Below are 12,395 nucleotides of genomic sequence, written 5' to 3'. Positions count from 1 at the left end.
AATGTTGGAAAGATTCTCTTACTAGAGAGAAGAGGTTCTTTAAAAAGACAGTGCACAGACACAGTACACAGACACAAGATTTTCAATCTTTTTGATCATGCTATTTTTTTTTTAAAAAAGCCTCACTGAATAATGTGAGTGCTTTTCTTTGATCTTCACCTGTTTCTTTTGTCTCACCTGCCTTTTTCTCTTTGGCAGCCTAGGATAGCACAAATATTTGTACTTGGTAAAAGCATGTTTCATTACTACACTCCTAAAACTTAGGGAAAACTATACTCTGCCATTGTCCTTGTAGCATATGTTAATTAGAGACATCTCATATCAACTAGGAATATTCTATTTGACTATATGTGAAATGCATCTGTTCACCAAAGTATCTGTATTGCAGAAAAGACTGCAATTATTAAGTGATAAAGTTTGCACATCCTATCTTAAAATACGAGGCATTCTTGTGGATTCTATAAGTGTGGTTCTGGTGTTTACATTTTAAATCATTCCTGCTAACTGTAGCTGACGCTCTGTAGTGATTGGGGGTTAGGAGTTAGGAGGGAGGGGATAACTTTTTACCTATCTTTCTCACGCCCATACCTATCTTTCTCACGCCCATCAAAAAAAAAAAAAGGTACAAAATAGTGTTAAGCCATGACAGTATCTGAGATTCACCCAAATTAATCCCTACTTTACAGTTGATTCTTTAATTTTTTCAAATTACTTGCAATTGTAAAGTTATCCTGGTAGTCTTTTTCAACTGTTATGCTTATCTACAGCATTATAAGTAAGACATATCCATAGTGAAAAAAGTTGTCAACAATGGATTAGAAATTATCTAAAGAACTTATTTTATAATACCATGATCATTTACATTCAATGACTTAAATATAGTTTGAAAAGAAAATTTAATTTTAGAGAAATACTGGAGTTCAAGATTTTTAAGTTAGCAGCTCTAAATGTTGAACCTTTTCTTTTTTGTGGCAAAACAAGGGAATTTCAATATCATCAATATCATCAAGCACTAACACATGATAGCACTAGTGGCACTTGCATCCTAACAAAATAAAACAAACCTCTCATTTTCCAAGAATATGAAGTACAAATACTTGAATCATAAAACCATCAGTTTCAAATTTGCTATTTTATCAAGTGAATACAATTAGTTTCTCATTCCCAAAAAAGTAACAAAAATCTGATTTCCAATTATTCTTATAGAATTTTAGGATACCTATTACTACTTAAATATCAGACTTGTAAACCAGTTTGCTCAATCAATGATTAATTACCCTGCTCCAATTTTGCCTATTGGAGAGCTTTAAAATGCCAGGAATTTCAAACCTTGTGCAGAATATCAAGACTATGTTTCTTTCTTCCCCCCGACCCCGCTACAAAATAAAACACTTTGGCACCTAGGCAGTGTGGGTTTGTGAAAAGCCCTTTGTCACTAAGAGCCAAGCTTCTTCCTCGAAAGATAAGAATAATAGGTTCAGTATTAGAAATGTGAGCTATCTCACAAAACAATATGGTAACAGAACTGATCTCTAGTGAATTGCTGCTATTTTTAAACAAATTATTTACAATGTAAAACTGTTTCCCCCTTTCCTTTGGAAAGCCTTAAAACTTTGTATGTATTCAGACAAAGGGGAAAAAAAAACTATATTTAAATCACTTTTTAAAAGTACCATGTTTCATTTGTATTTAGAAAAAACACAGGGAAAAAAAGTTGTTTATTATCCCAAGGTTAGTGAGAATAACAATAAGTGGAAAGAAAGTATAACATAAAAAACATATACCCACTGAAACCAGACAACAAGGAACATCATCGACTATAGAAATGATTAGAAATACAACTTACCTCCTTCTGCCAAAGGTGTTTGCAGGGGTGCAGGAAGAGGTAAAGCTGGGATAATGGATTAAGAAATATACCAGAGCTCAGGGTCTTCAGCAAACAACTCGGAACATTAGACAGGTATGTTTCAACCCTACCTTCCTCCGCAGAGATTGTCATCCCTCGGAAACCCTACCTAGAGAGTCAAACTTAAATCACTTGACTAGCAGAAGCCCACATACTGTCTGCTACTGAGGGTGAAATTCCACAAGTGCCTGTGCCTATCAAATGATCACAGTCTGTTCTCCACGGAGGCTTGAAGAACTCTCTCAGGTGGCACAGTGACCCCTGAGACAAAACCTGCAGCACTTATTTGGGTGAGACTTCTACTTGGAGAGCGAGCAGACACAAACACAACCAAAGTCTAGGACCAAAGCTTCCTGTACTCACTCAGGCACACATGCTCTCAATAAGGGCTGCACAGAGTTATTACTGGATGTCTCTTGAGCTTCTTCTCAATCTGAAACGTTTTTGTTTTTGTTTTTTTTTAAACACATCACACCAGGATTATAATTCCCTGAAAGGCTCTCTAACCTGAAAGCAGAGAGGGGTTTCAAAAAAGAAACAAAGACGAACACTTCATCTTGGCTGCATTTTTAAACTCCTCCTAGAACAGAATCTTCCCTCCCTTCTGGTAAACACATGCTTGTATACATTAAAATTAAAAGGGTGTATAAATTAAGAAGTCTGTGCTCTCCTGTATCCAAGAATCAACCCCAAATACACAACACGTTCACCAATTCCCCAAATGGACATTTGGGGTATAGGCAATGGAAACACACACACACACACACACACACACACACAAATGCAAACCCAACGTAAGAGACGTTGTAACCTAGGAGAATGTTCTTTGCTTTGGGAGTTAAGGTATCACACACACTGCCTCACTTTTGTTTCGGTGCAAGAGAGATTCCGGGTGCCCGGCAGGGTGACATACAATGGGCGTTAAAAGCACACAGTCTTAGCAAATTAGGTAAATTAGAGATCATTTGACGGTATTCTACTGTTGCTATTGTAATCACAGTAATTTTCACTAGTAATGCTGCTTCGTGATGAAGTGCAGTCCTCACAGGATAATTGTGAAAGATACCGAAAGATTCAGGGATGTAGCATCTGGTTTTAAAAGCTCTTCAGATTCAAACTGGCATTTTACTTTATCTGGAAAATTTATTAGAGATTCAGATCATGCCGGTTTAAATGGAAAGGTGAAAGCAGGGTAATTTCAATCTATGAATTATTCAATTTCAGCCTGGCGAAATTGCCATCCAGGAACTGATGCTCTGACAGTCCTTCCACAGAGCCTCCATTACGCTTGTCATTTTTATTTCTTTATCTACGATCTCTTTCTCAGTTACCCAGCTTGTCTCTTAGGGCTCGGCTTCACAAACCAAAGTATTTCAAATTGGCAATAACCTAAATGTGCAGCTGTCTCAAATCGCTGTCTCCACAGGCTGCCTTTTTTTCCAAATCATTTTTAAAAAGGCACACATCCATGATGATATCTGTTAGGCTCTTCGATTAGATGAATTAAAACACACACACAAACACACAAACACACGCACACACACACAGAGGAGGGCATCATTGCGAAGAAGAACAGTTATGTTCCGCTAACATCACAAGAGAAGATAAAGTGATGCTTTCTGCTTCCTTCTTTGTTGTCAGTGTGACCCATCCTAGTTGAATCACATCACGCAGGAAGGAGCCAGCACTAAACAGTCTTGCCTGGCACCCTGATTTCCAACCAGCGCAGACGAAGACTGTGTGGAAGGCAGTCTAATCCAGGCAACTGTACACTTAGCGAGCACAATTATTTAGGAAAATAAGAAGCCATCGGAGGACCGCAATTAAACTGTCAATCTCCCAGGCTCCACCTGCACCCAGACTGCAGTCGCAACGATTCTCCACTTGATGGCTGGCTGTGTCACTGCTAGTCGACAGCTGTCCCCGCATCCAGAGAGGACTGGGATGGATTTAGGTCAGTGAGTCTGGTTTCTCCTTTAAACCGTGTTCTAACTGAGGAGCAGGGATCTGCTCCAGCCCCCGTGACCAGCCCGAACTGGGAGCTGGGAGAGTCACACAGCATCAGTTCAGTGGAGTCTGCCCGCCCAGGCCCCAGCCAGACAAACGGCATCAGCATCTCCTTTGTCCTAGCCTTTATTCCCGCAGGTAGAGCGGCGCGGCGTGAGAAGCCCGCACGCTATTCCCACAAGTGCTGGGGACCCAGCCGCGCTCCACCAGGGGCAGTCTGACCACCAGGCTCCAAGCAGTACCTGCTCTGCTGGAAATGCACGCTGCCAAGTGTGAAGCCATTGTGTGCATTCAGACTGCTTCTCTGCTCCTGGCTAAACAAAGGTAAGTACTCCTCACGGAAGAAATGCTAGGTAGCAGCAGGAAAAGAACACTTTCCAACTGTCGCTTTTTGCCTAGTTGTATGCTTTGCGATGAGGAAACGGCAGGAACCAGGGCTGGGGCAGTGCGATGATGCAGAAAGCAGCAGCGATGACACGGCAGTCAGCTGACTTGCAGGGTGTGATCGTTCAGTGTCCTCTACAGAACCGGGCCCGTTGCTAAGGTGGCACCAGACGACCTTGACTGTGAAGCGGAGTTGCAGGAGGGCAGCCTTTCTCCGTCCACACCTGGCAGTGCTACCCCACACCTGGCAGGCACACCTCACATTGAGTGTCTCTCAGGCAGAGTTTTTAACTCACAGCCTTCGGGACTTAACTATTTCTGTCCTGCTTGCTAAGAAGGCAGGTGATTCTTGGGGTGACCGTCCCAATGCAAAAACAGGTGAAAATCTTCACAGTCCTTATTATTTGGGTTAGTTTCGGCATCAAAAGAAGAATGGTGGGAGAGCTCTCGCCTGCATTTTGGTGTTCAAAAACACACTGCTTTTTTTTAGCAGGTAGAAATTGCCTTAAGCTACTTGTATGCTGTAATTAACTTGTAAATTGTACCTAACGGAATGGCAAGAGCAATAGGAAAAAAACTCGAAGATAAATTAGTCCAGCAGTAGCCTTAAATCATGGTCCGGCTGCTCTAAAGCTGTGTGCAGGCTCTACTGCAAAAGGCAGGTTGTGCATCCCAATTAATCTGACAATGGAGCAACAGCCTTATATGGTATTACCCCAGTGATTTGAGGAATGCTAATAAGAAAGCATTCATTACCAGGCATTTGTTTAATGACTGTAATCATACAGAATTAATTTTTGTTGCAATGTTTAACAGAAAGTCAATTATAAATTTGTGCTAAAAGAATAACGATACTAGTATCCCCGTGGCACCTTCCTCTGAGGCGACATCCCCTGAAGATGATCTCATATCCCCAACATTTACAGAGCACTCAGAATGCGCTAAGTGCTCCACAGAGCAATCCACGCCCAGCCTCTCTGAGGAGAGGCGCTTATGGTTCTGAGCCAGAAGGACACATATATCGATGTATCATGCAGGTAGCATATAGAGAAGCACCACCTTGACCAATGCCAGTTGTTTTGTAAGGATTCAGTGATTTTTCTCCCCATTTGTGCCTTATGAATTTTATTTTTCTATTTGCTTCTTATTTGGTTCTCTTGACATGAATCCCACTTGAAAGAGGAAGTTTTTCCATAGCAAAACTGGATAGAAGAGCATCTTCCTGTCATTAGGGAACTACGAAGAGTCGTAAGTGACATTTAAACAAAGCAGTGATTCTACTTTGAGGTGGTCAGTGGGTGCAGGTCCATGCTGAGGGATGCCACCTGGAGAGAACCAAACAGACACTTTCTCTTCCTGTACCCTTTTTCAGCTCTCAGTCAAGAATCCAAATCTCATAAATTCACCTTGCCGCCTTCTTTCAAAACCTGCTCTCAGGAAATGAGCCCCCGGATGGTACAAATAACCAATAAGTTTTCGTGTAATTCCTCAGAGGCACTTACGTCTTTGAAGAACACAAGACTTCCAGAAAAGCCACGGCTATCTAATGGGGGCATTTCAAGCACCAGCGCTCCAGGTGGGAAATCATTTCCGTGGGGCAAGGAGGCCTGCCAGGGAGTCTGCACCTCCATCATATGGCAGGTCTGTGCCCATGGTGCTAACCTGCCAGTGGAGCAGGTAAGGCTTGGTCTGGAGCCCACTAAAGCCAGCATGTGCCCTCAATATGTATGGTCAGTGTGGGTCATGGGGGCAGGAGACACTCTGGCAACACCTCTCCCCCCTCAAGGGCATCCCATCTTTCCTCGTGATTTCTCTCAGGTCCTTGCCCGCCAAGGAAAAGTGGCCCACGCATTTGTATTTTTAAAAAGCTCCCCGCCACCCCTGCCATCAGGTCATTAATTCTACGGTGTATCCAACATGGAGAACTACTGATTAAATAATGCAATGTGTTCCTTTATGCACATGTGAATTTTGTTTGGAAATTCAAATACACAATATATATTTTAGTTGAATATGAGAATTAAGCAATAAAAATGAGTCCTTAAATGTGTCTATCTTTACTGTTAAAATTCTGTACAAATCAATAAAAACTAACTTTAATCGAGGACATCTACGCAGCTGCGATATACCCATATGTCCTCTGTAATTGTCTGGCCACTTGTGGAGGTCACACCCTCCCACAGCAACTTGTTCCTTCCTCTCTTTCAGCACCTTGCATTGTGACTTTTTGCTCACCTAGTGTCTTCCTCCGTGGACTTAGCTCTTCAATGGCAGGGGCAGGGGACATTTGTCTTAATGGCCCCAGTGCCTTCACTCTGCCTGGCAAGTGGTATGTCCTCAATATTTGTGAAAGGAATGAGGGAATGCTAAAGGATGTCTTCCTGTTAGAGAAGACAGTTCAGCGATACCCAAGTTTCCAACACAAGAAGATCAAGCTTTTCCTTCACTGTAGATTATCCTGAAAGAACATGCTTCCCAATGACTGAAAGAATGTTCATTCTCAACTATAAATATTGACTCAAAGCCAGTATTTATAGTTGGCTTTGAGGAAAGATTAAAAAAGGGGGGTGGTGGTGGAAAAATGGACGACATGCTTTATGAAAGTCAATCAAAATCCCATTAGTATTTAATGGCTAATAAATTTCAGTTAAATTTAAATATTCAGAAAAGTAAGGCACATGTTTTACTTTCCTTTTCATTTTGGAGAGTGAGGCCAATGAAGTGGTGGCTCCTCATGCCTTTGCTAGAAATCTGCCCTCTCCCAGCACAGATGAGGAAAAAAAAATTCTGTTCCTAAGCCCTCTGGAACTCTCCATTTGGATATGTGCTTTTTTTTTTTTTTTTTTTTTTTTTTTGCCATACACTCTCCGGTAGTCTTGTAAAGTTTATGGATCATTTCTCAAGGATGCTTTTATATGCATATACAATATAATAAATGGGATTACAGGGCTTCCCTGGTGGCGCAGTGGTTGAGAATCTGCCTGCCAATGCAGGGGACACGGGTTCGAGCCCTGGTCTGGGAAGATCCCACATGCCGCGGAGCAACTAGGCCCGTGAGCCACAATTACTGAGCCTGCGCGTCTGGAGCCTGTGCTCCACAACAAGAGAGGCCACGATAGTGAGAGGCCCGCGCACCGCGATGAAGAGTGGCCCCCACTTGCCGCAACAAGAGAAAGCCCTCGCACAGAAACGAAGACCCAATGCAGCCATAAATAAATAAATTAATTAATTAATTAAAAAAAAAAAAGAGAGAATAATGCATATAAAAAAAAATAAATAAATAAATGGGATTACAAAGAAAACTAATTGTCCTAAATATCCTAGCTGAAGAACTTGTGCCTTAGAAAATCAAAATACTTCCAAGGTAAAATTGCAAAGTGACTTTGATTGTCTTTCCTCCAACAATCACCCAATAAGAAAGCAAAGTTCAAGAAGAGCCTAGACAATGAGAATTCCTTAGCGGTCCAGTGGTTAGGACTCTGTGCTTCCTTTGCAGGGGGCACGGGTTTGATCCCTGGTCGGGGAACTAAGATCCCTCAAGCTGTTCAGGGCAGCCAAAAAAAAAAAAAAAAAGAGCCTAGACAAGATAAAGGTGGAGGGAGGGAAATAGATGACTGTATTTATTGAACTTCATTAAACTTGAAACTTAATGTTTCTTCTCAAAAGTGACCTTTTTAGTGACTAGCAGATTCCTCATTTTCACATTAAAAAAACTATACTTTCCAAACTGTCAAGTCACATTATAGAGACCCTTCCTGAGGCTTAAAAAAAAGTGAAGGTAGTGGATTCTTTTTTTTTTTTTTTAAATAATGAAACTCTCTAGGAGTTAAGCCAGCATTTTATTTATTTATTTATTTATGGCTGTGTTGGGTCTTCGTTTCTGCGCGAGGGCTTTCTCTAGTTGCGGCAAGCGGGGGCCACTCTTCATCGCGGTGCGGGCCTCTCACTATCGCGGCCTCTCTTGTTGCGGAGCACAGGCTCCAGACGCGCAGGCTCAGTAGTTGTGGCTCACGGGCCTAGTTGCTCCGTGGCACGTGGGATCTTCCCAGACCAGGGCTCGAACCCGTGTCCCCTGCATTGGCAGGCACACTCTCAACCACTGCGCCACCAGGGAAGCCCCAAAGGCAGTGGATTCTATTTTTTGTTTTATAGATGAGGGAGGGCACTGAAGTTCAAAAAAGATTGAGTCTTGCTACAGCAGCATGTAAGTAAAGAGGGAAGACAGCCCAGGACCCAACTCTCCTAAACCTACAGCAAACCCTCTCCCATTTCGTACTGATATTTAGTCAGTGATGTGCAGAGATTTTAAAAACTGGGTACTTGAACTTAGCCACACTGGGAATATTTACACCATGGAAACGGACAAATACTAAAAATTTAGGGTTGTTGCTTTTTTCTGGAGAGCTGGTTGACATGCTGCAATATATTTAATAATGCCAACTTGTAATCATATGTTCCTTTATTTCAACCCCAGAATCCAAAATGCTTAAGGATATAAACCACAATGGTTAAGCACAAAACTCTCAGGTTAGAGGGCCTACCTTTGAATCCTGTACCACTTATTATCTGTGGGACCTTGGGTAAGTTCACTCCCCTGAGACTCAACTTCCTCTTCTATAAAACAGGGCTCATAATATTGTGTGCCTCACAGGTTGTTTTGTATATTCATAGAGTGGTGCATATAAGCTGCTTAGCATGGATTCTCACACAGGCTAAGCTCCCAGTGGCTGTTAGCCATGATTATTTTCCCCTTCTTCTTCCTCCTCCTTCTTTTTCTTATTCAATTGATCATCATGGCAGATTGACATTGTTTGCCCTGAAATAACTGACGAGATTTTTAAGGGATTACAGGCAGAAAACAAAACAAAAAAAACCATATACAACCAATTCAGGATTCTGGAGAATGGAGGGTTCCCCTGAGGTTCCTGACTCTTGTGGATAATAGAGATTTGAAGGGCTGGTGTTATTTTTGCATAAATTGTAGAAGCTAAGAAAGTACCACAGTTCAACAGAGAAATTATTGATGGATGTAATTTCAGCATGATTTAGAGATTTTAGAGAAGCCTAATTAAAACTATACACTGTATTAGGGATCACTGTACACAACACATGCAATCAATCAGGCCTCTTGCACCTATAGTCCTACAGCCTCATGAATGCGTTTTCACTTGTAGAGTCTAATGGCCAATTTGCACACCTGCTGAAACATACCGTATTTTTCAGAATTAAGAACTCCTCTGTTAACGAGATTGAGCTTTGAGGGAAGACCCTTTGCCTGGAGGCCAGGGAAGACTTAGTTCTCAGAGGCCCAGGAGTTGGAACATCAAGTCAGCTCTATCCAGAGCGTTACAAGCCAGGGAGACACTCCTCTCCCCATTTTCTGTTGGCACTGGCATGTCCTTGGAATGGGTCTCACAGGTCTGTCCCATCCTTGGGCCTCTCTGCAGTCAGTGTCACTGAACACAGGACCACTATTATAGGGAGAGGGTGGAGAGGCAGTTGAGAAGAGGTGGGGGCAGAACCCTGCTTACCTCCACCCATCCCAGCCCAACCACAAAAGAGCGAAAAGGGGATAAAGTTATCACCATGGTACCCTTAGCGCTAATAAAATCCCAAGGGAATACAGAACAAATGCATGCAGTTCTTACAGACTATTACAGGTAGTAAGTTCTGTCAATTCAAAGAAAGGACGGGTCACCAGGCTCTCCCTGCTCTGCCTGCTTCCACGGGTTGTGGGTCTCCTAGCCCAACCACTTGGTGCTTGTCCTTTTTTTTTTTTTTTTTTTAAAGGATTTTCTTATTTATTTATTTATTTATTTTTGGCTGTGTTGGGTCTTCGGTTCGTGCGAGGGCTTTCTCCAGTTGCGGCGAGCGGGGGCCACTCTTCATCGCGGTGCGGGGACCGCTCTTCATCGCGGTGCGCGGGCCTTTCTCTATCGCGGCCCCTCCCGTCGCGGGGCACAGGCTCCAGACGCGCAGGCTCAGCAATTGTGGCTCACGGGCCCAGCCGCTCCGCGGCATGTGGGATCTTCCCAGACCAGGGCTCGAACCCGTGTCCCCTGTATTAGCAGGCAGATTCTCAACCACTGCGCCACCAGGGAAGCCCGGTGCTTGTCCATTTTTAAAGCTGAAGGTCCACTCCCAGAAAATGGCATCCGATGTGACAACAGAGACTGTCCAAATAGCCAGGCTGTGGCCCAAGAGACATCAGCCTGCCAGCTGCTGAAGAAAAAGGTGTTTTAACCCAAATGCCAATTCTGTCTAATAATGGAACTGCAAAAAGAAGAAGAAAAGCAATTCCCATTTAGTGAGTGTCTACAGTGTGCCCTGTGCACATGATCGTCTTCCCAATCGTAAGTACAATAATAGAGACACATGTGGGGCCTTCTATGGCCAGAGTTCCAAATGTTTTACATATAACAACTCATTTAATACCTCCAGCAGCACTTTAAGGAAGATATTAGTATTCGTACAACCACTCCATTAGGTGGGGAGCTATTATGCCCCTTTTACAACCCAAAGCTTGACAAGGTGTTATTCAAATCACACATCTGGTAAATACAGGCTTGTGGATTCCAACCCAGGTTGTCTGACCTGGGTTCAAATTCAATTCTATGCTCTTACCTGTTCATATTCAAATACAGGCTTCTTACAAATTAGTGTTCGGTTGTGATAGTCTCTTGAGGGTTGGAAGAGCTAGAGAGAGAAGGAAGGAAGGGAAGCGAGACTTGGAGTCACTCAGAGGAAGGCTTAAAGTCTGAGAGTTGATGAGTAGGGAGACCCTGTCCCATACAAATTATTAGAAGACTGGGCTTCTCATTATAGTGTTCCTTTAACGATACTTGAACTCAGTGGCATGCTGATAAATTGGCTTGGGTTGGGGCTGGGAGCCCTGGCTTGCAGTGTTTGCCGATTTTCATGGTGTAAATACTCCCACTGTGGCCAGTTTCAAGATTCCAACAGTAACAACCTGTTCCCAAGATTCCTGAATATTTAACAGTTGGTTCTAGCAAGCTTATAGGAGTAGCCCTCAGCGCACCACAGTTTGGGCTCAAGCAGCGGCTTCCCTTGAAGCCTCCAAAAGCCATATCATTTTATAATGCCTCTACTTTCAGGACAGTCTTCACCTCTCTGATTAAACCCCAGCTCTCTGCTGCTTCAAGGTCTTAGATAGTCTCCTGTATCTTTCTTGTTCTCCCTCCCAAACTGTGTGCCTGTACTTCTTGTATTTAATGAAAGATGTTTTTACTTTTGTTATTCTTGATTTTAAAGGAAGGTGAGACATTTGTATTTCTCTTCCCTTGACTAATAAACGTAACAAATGCGTGTAGCTTATTAAGTGGGAGTGACCCTTGATTGGGTAAAAGGTTGCTCACTCCAGGAATTGGTCAGCCTTTGCGAGAACAAAGGAGCCTGCAGGTGTATGTTTGCATGTGCTCCCCCTCACACGTGCATTCAATAATATTTATTGCAAGCCCTGTAGAGCCAGGAGCACGTACAAACACACTGCACTCACCATTTTGGATTCGCACCTGTTCCCAAGCGCTTTCCCATACTTTAGCCAGTGCACAATACTTTGAGGCTCCAACAGCCACGCAAAGTCACCCTGTAAGTACATGAATACCATGAGGTCATGATAGGAATTCAGACCCAGCAAATTAAATTGCAATTACCCTTTGAGAAACCAAGTAACTCTAAGGATAATCACCATGTTCTGTGTAATATTTTTTTTAGATCTTTGGGGGCACTAATTTGTAAAGCACATATAACCAAATGAGCAAGGAGCTACAGCAAGGGGCTGACAGGTAGTTACTAAATAACTGCATGCTACTTGAAAACATGGTTTAATAGAAGATGAAAACAGGTTTAATAGAAGATTCCCCTAAACTGTTTCTTGTACCTGTGGAACACTTTAAAGTTATTCTTTTTTTGCCTTGGTTCTGTTTAATGCTAAGCCATAACTCTTTTGAACAATGTTGTCTGGTAAAATATACTAGAGTGTAGGCTCTAAGTACAGGTTAGAACTCAATACGAAATGATTTCTTTTTCCTGCATTATGTAGAGTAAAGGTTATTAGCTTTTAAAAGTTGATCGTAGG

The 12,395-nt window shown here is 42.6% G+C and overlaps 1 long non-coding RNA gene across 3 annotated transcripts in view; it reads right to left on the bottom strand.

Moving 5' to 3' along the window:
• The window catches only part of LOC103005812 (uncharacterized), a 92,291-nt gene extending 87,134 nt beyond the window's left edge, over positions 1-5,157 (bottom strand). For 2 of the 3 annotated variants that reach the window (XR_452451.2, XR_009009456.1), the window contains exon 1: positions 1,847-5,157. This is a non-coding gene — a long non-coding RNA (uncharacterized LOC103005812). The remainder of the gene's footprint in view (positions 1-1,846) is intronic. The other variant, XR_009009455.1, reaches the window with a different exon arrangement.
• Between the last annotated feature and the right edge of the window lie 7,238 nt (positions 5,158-12,395).

The sequence above is a fragment of the Balaenoptera acutorostrata genome, chromosome 10, assembly GCF_949987535.1.
Source record: "Balaenoptera acutorostrata chromosome 10, mBalAcu1.1, whole genome shotgun sequence".
In the NCBI taxonomy this organism is placed as follows: Eukaryota; Metazoa; Chordata; class Mammalia; order Artiodactyla; family Balaenopteridae; genus Balaenoptera; species Balaenoptera acutorostrata.
This window is presented reverse-complemented; position numbering and strand designations above follow the sequence as displayed.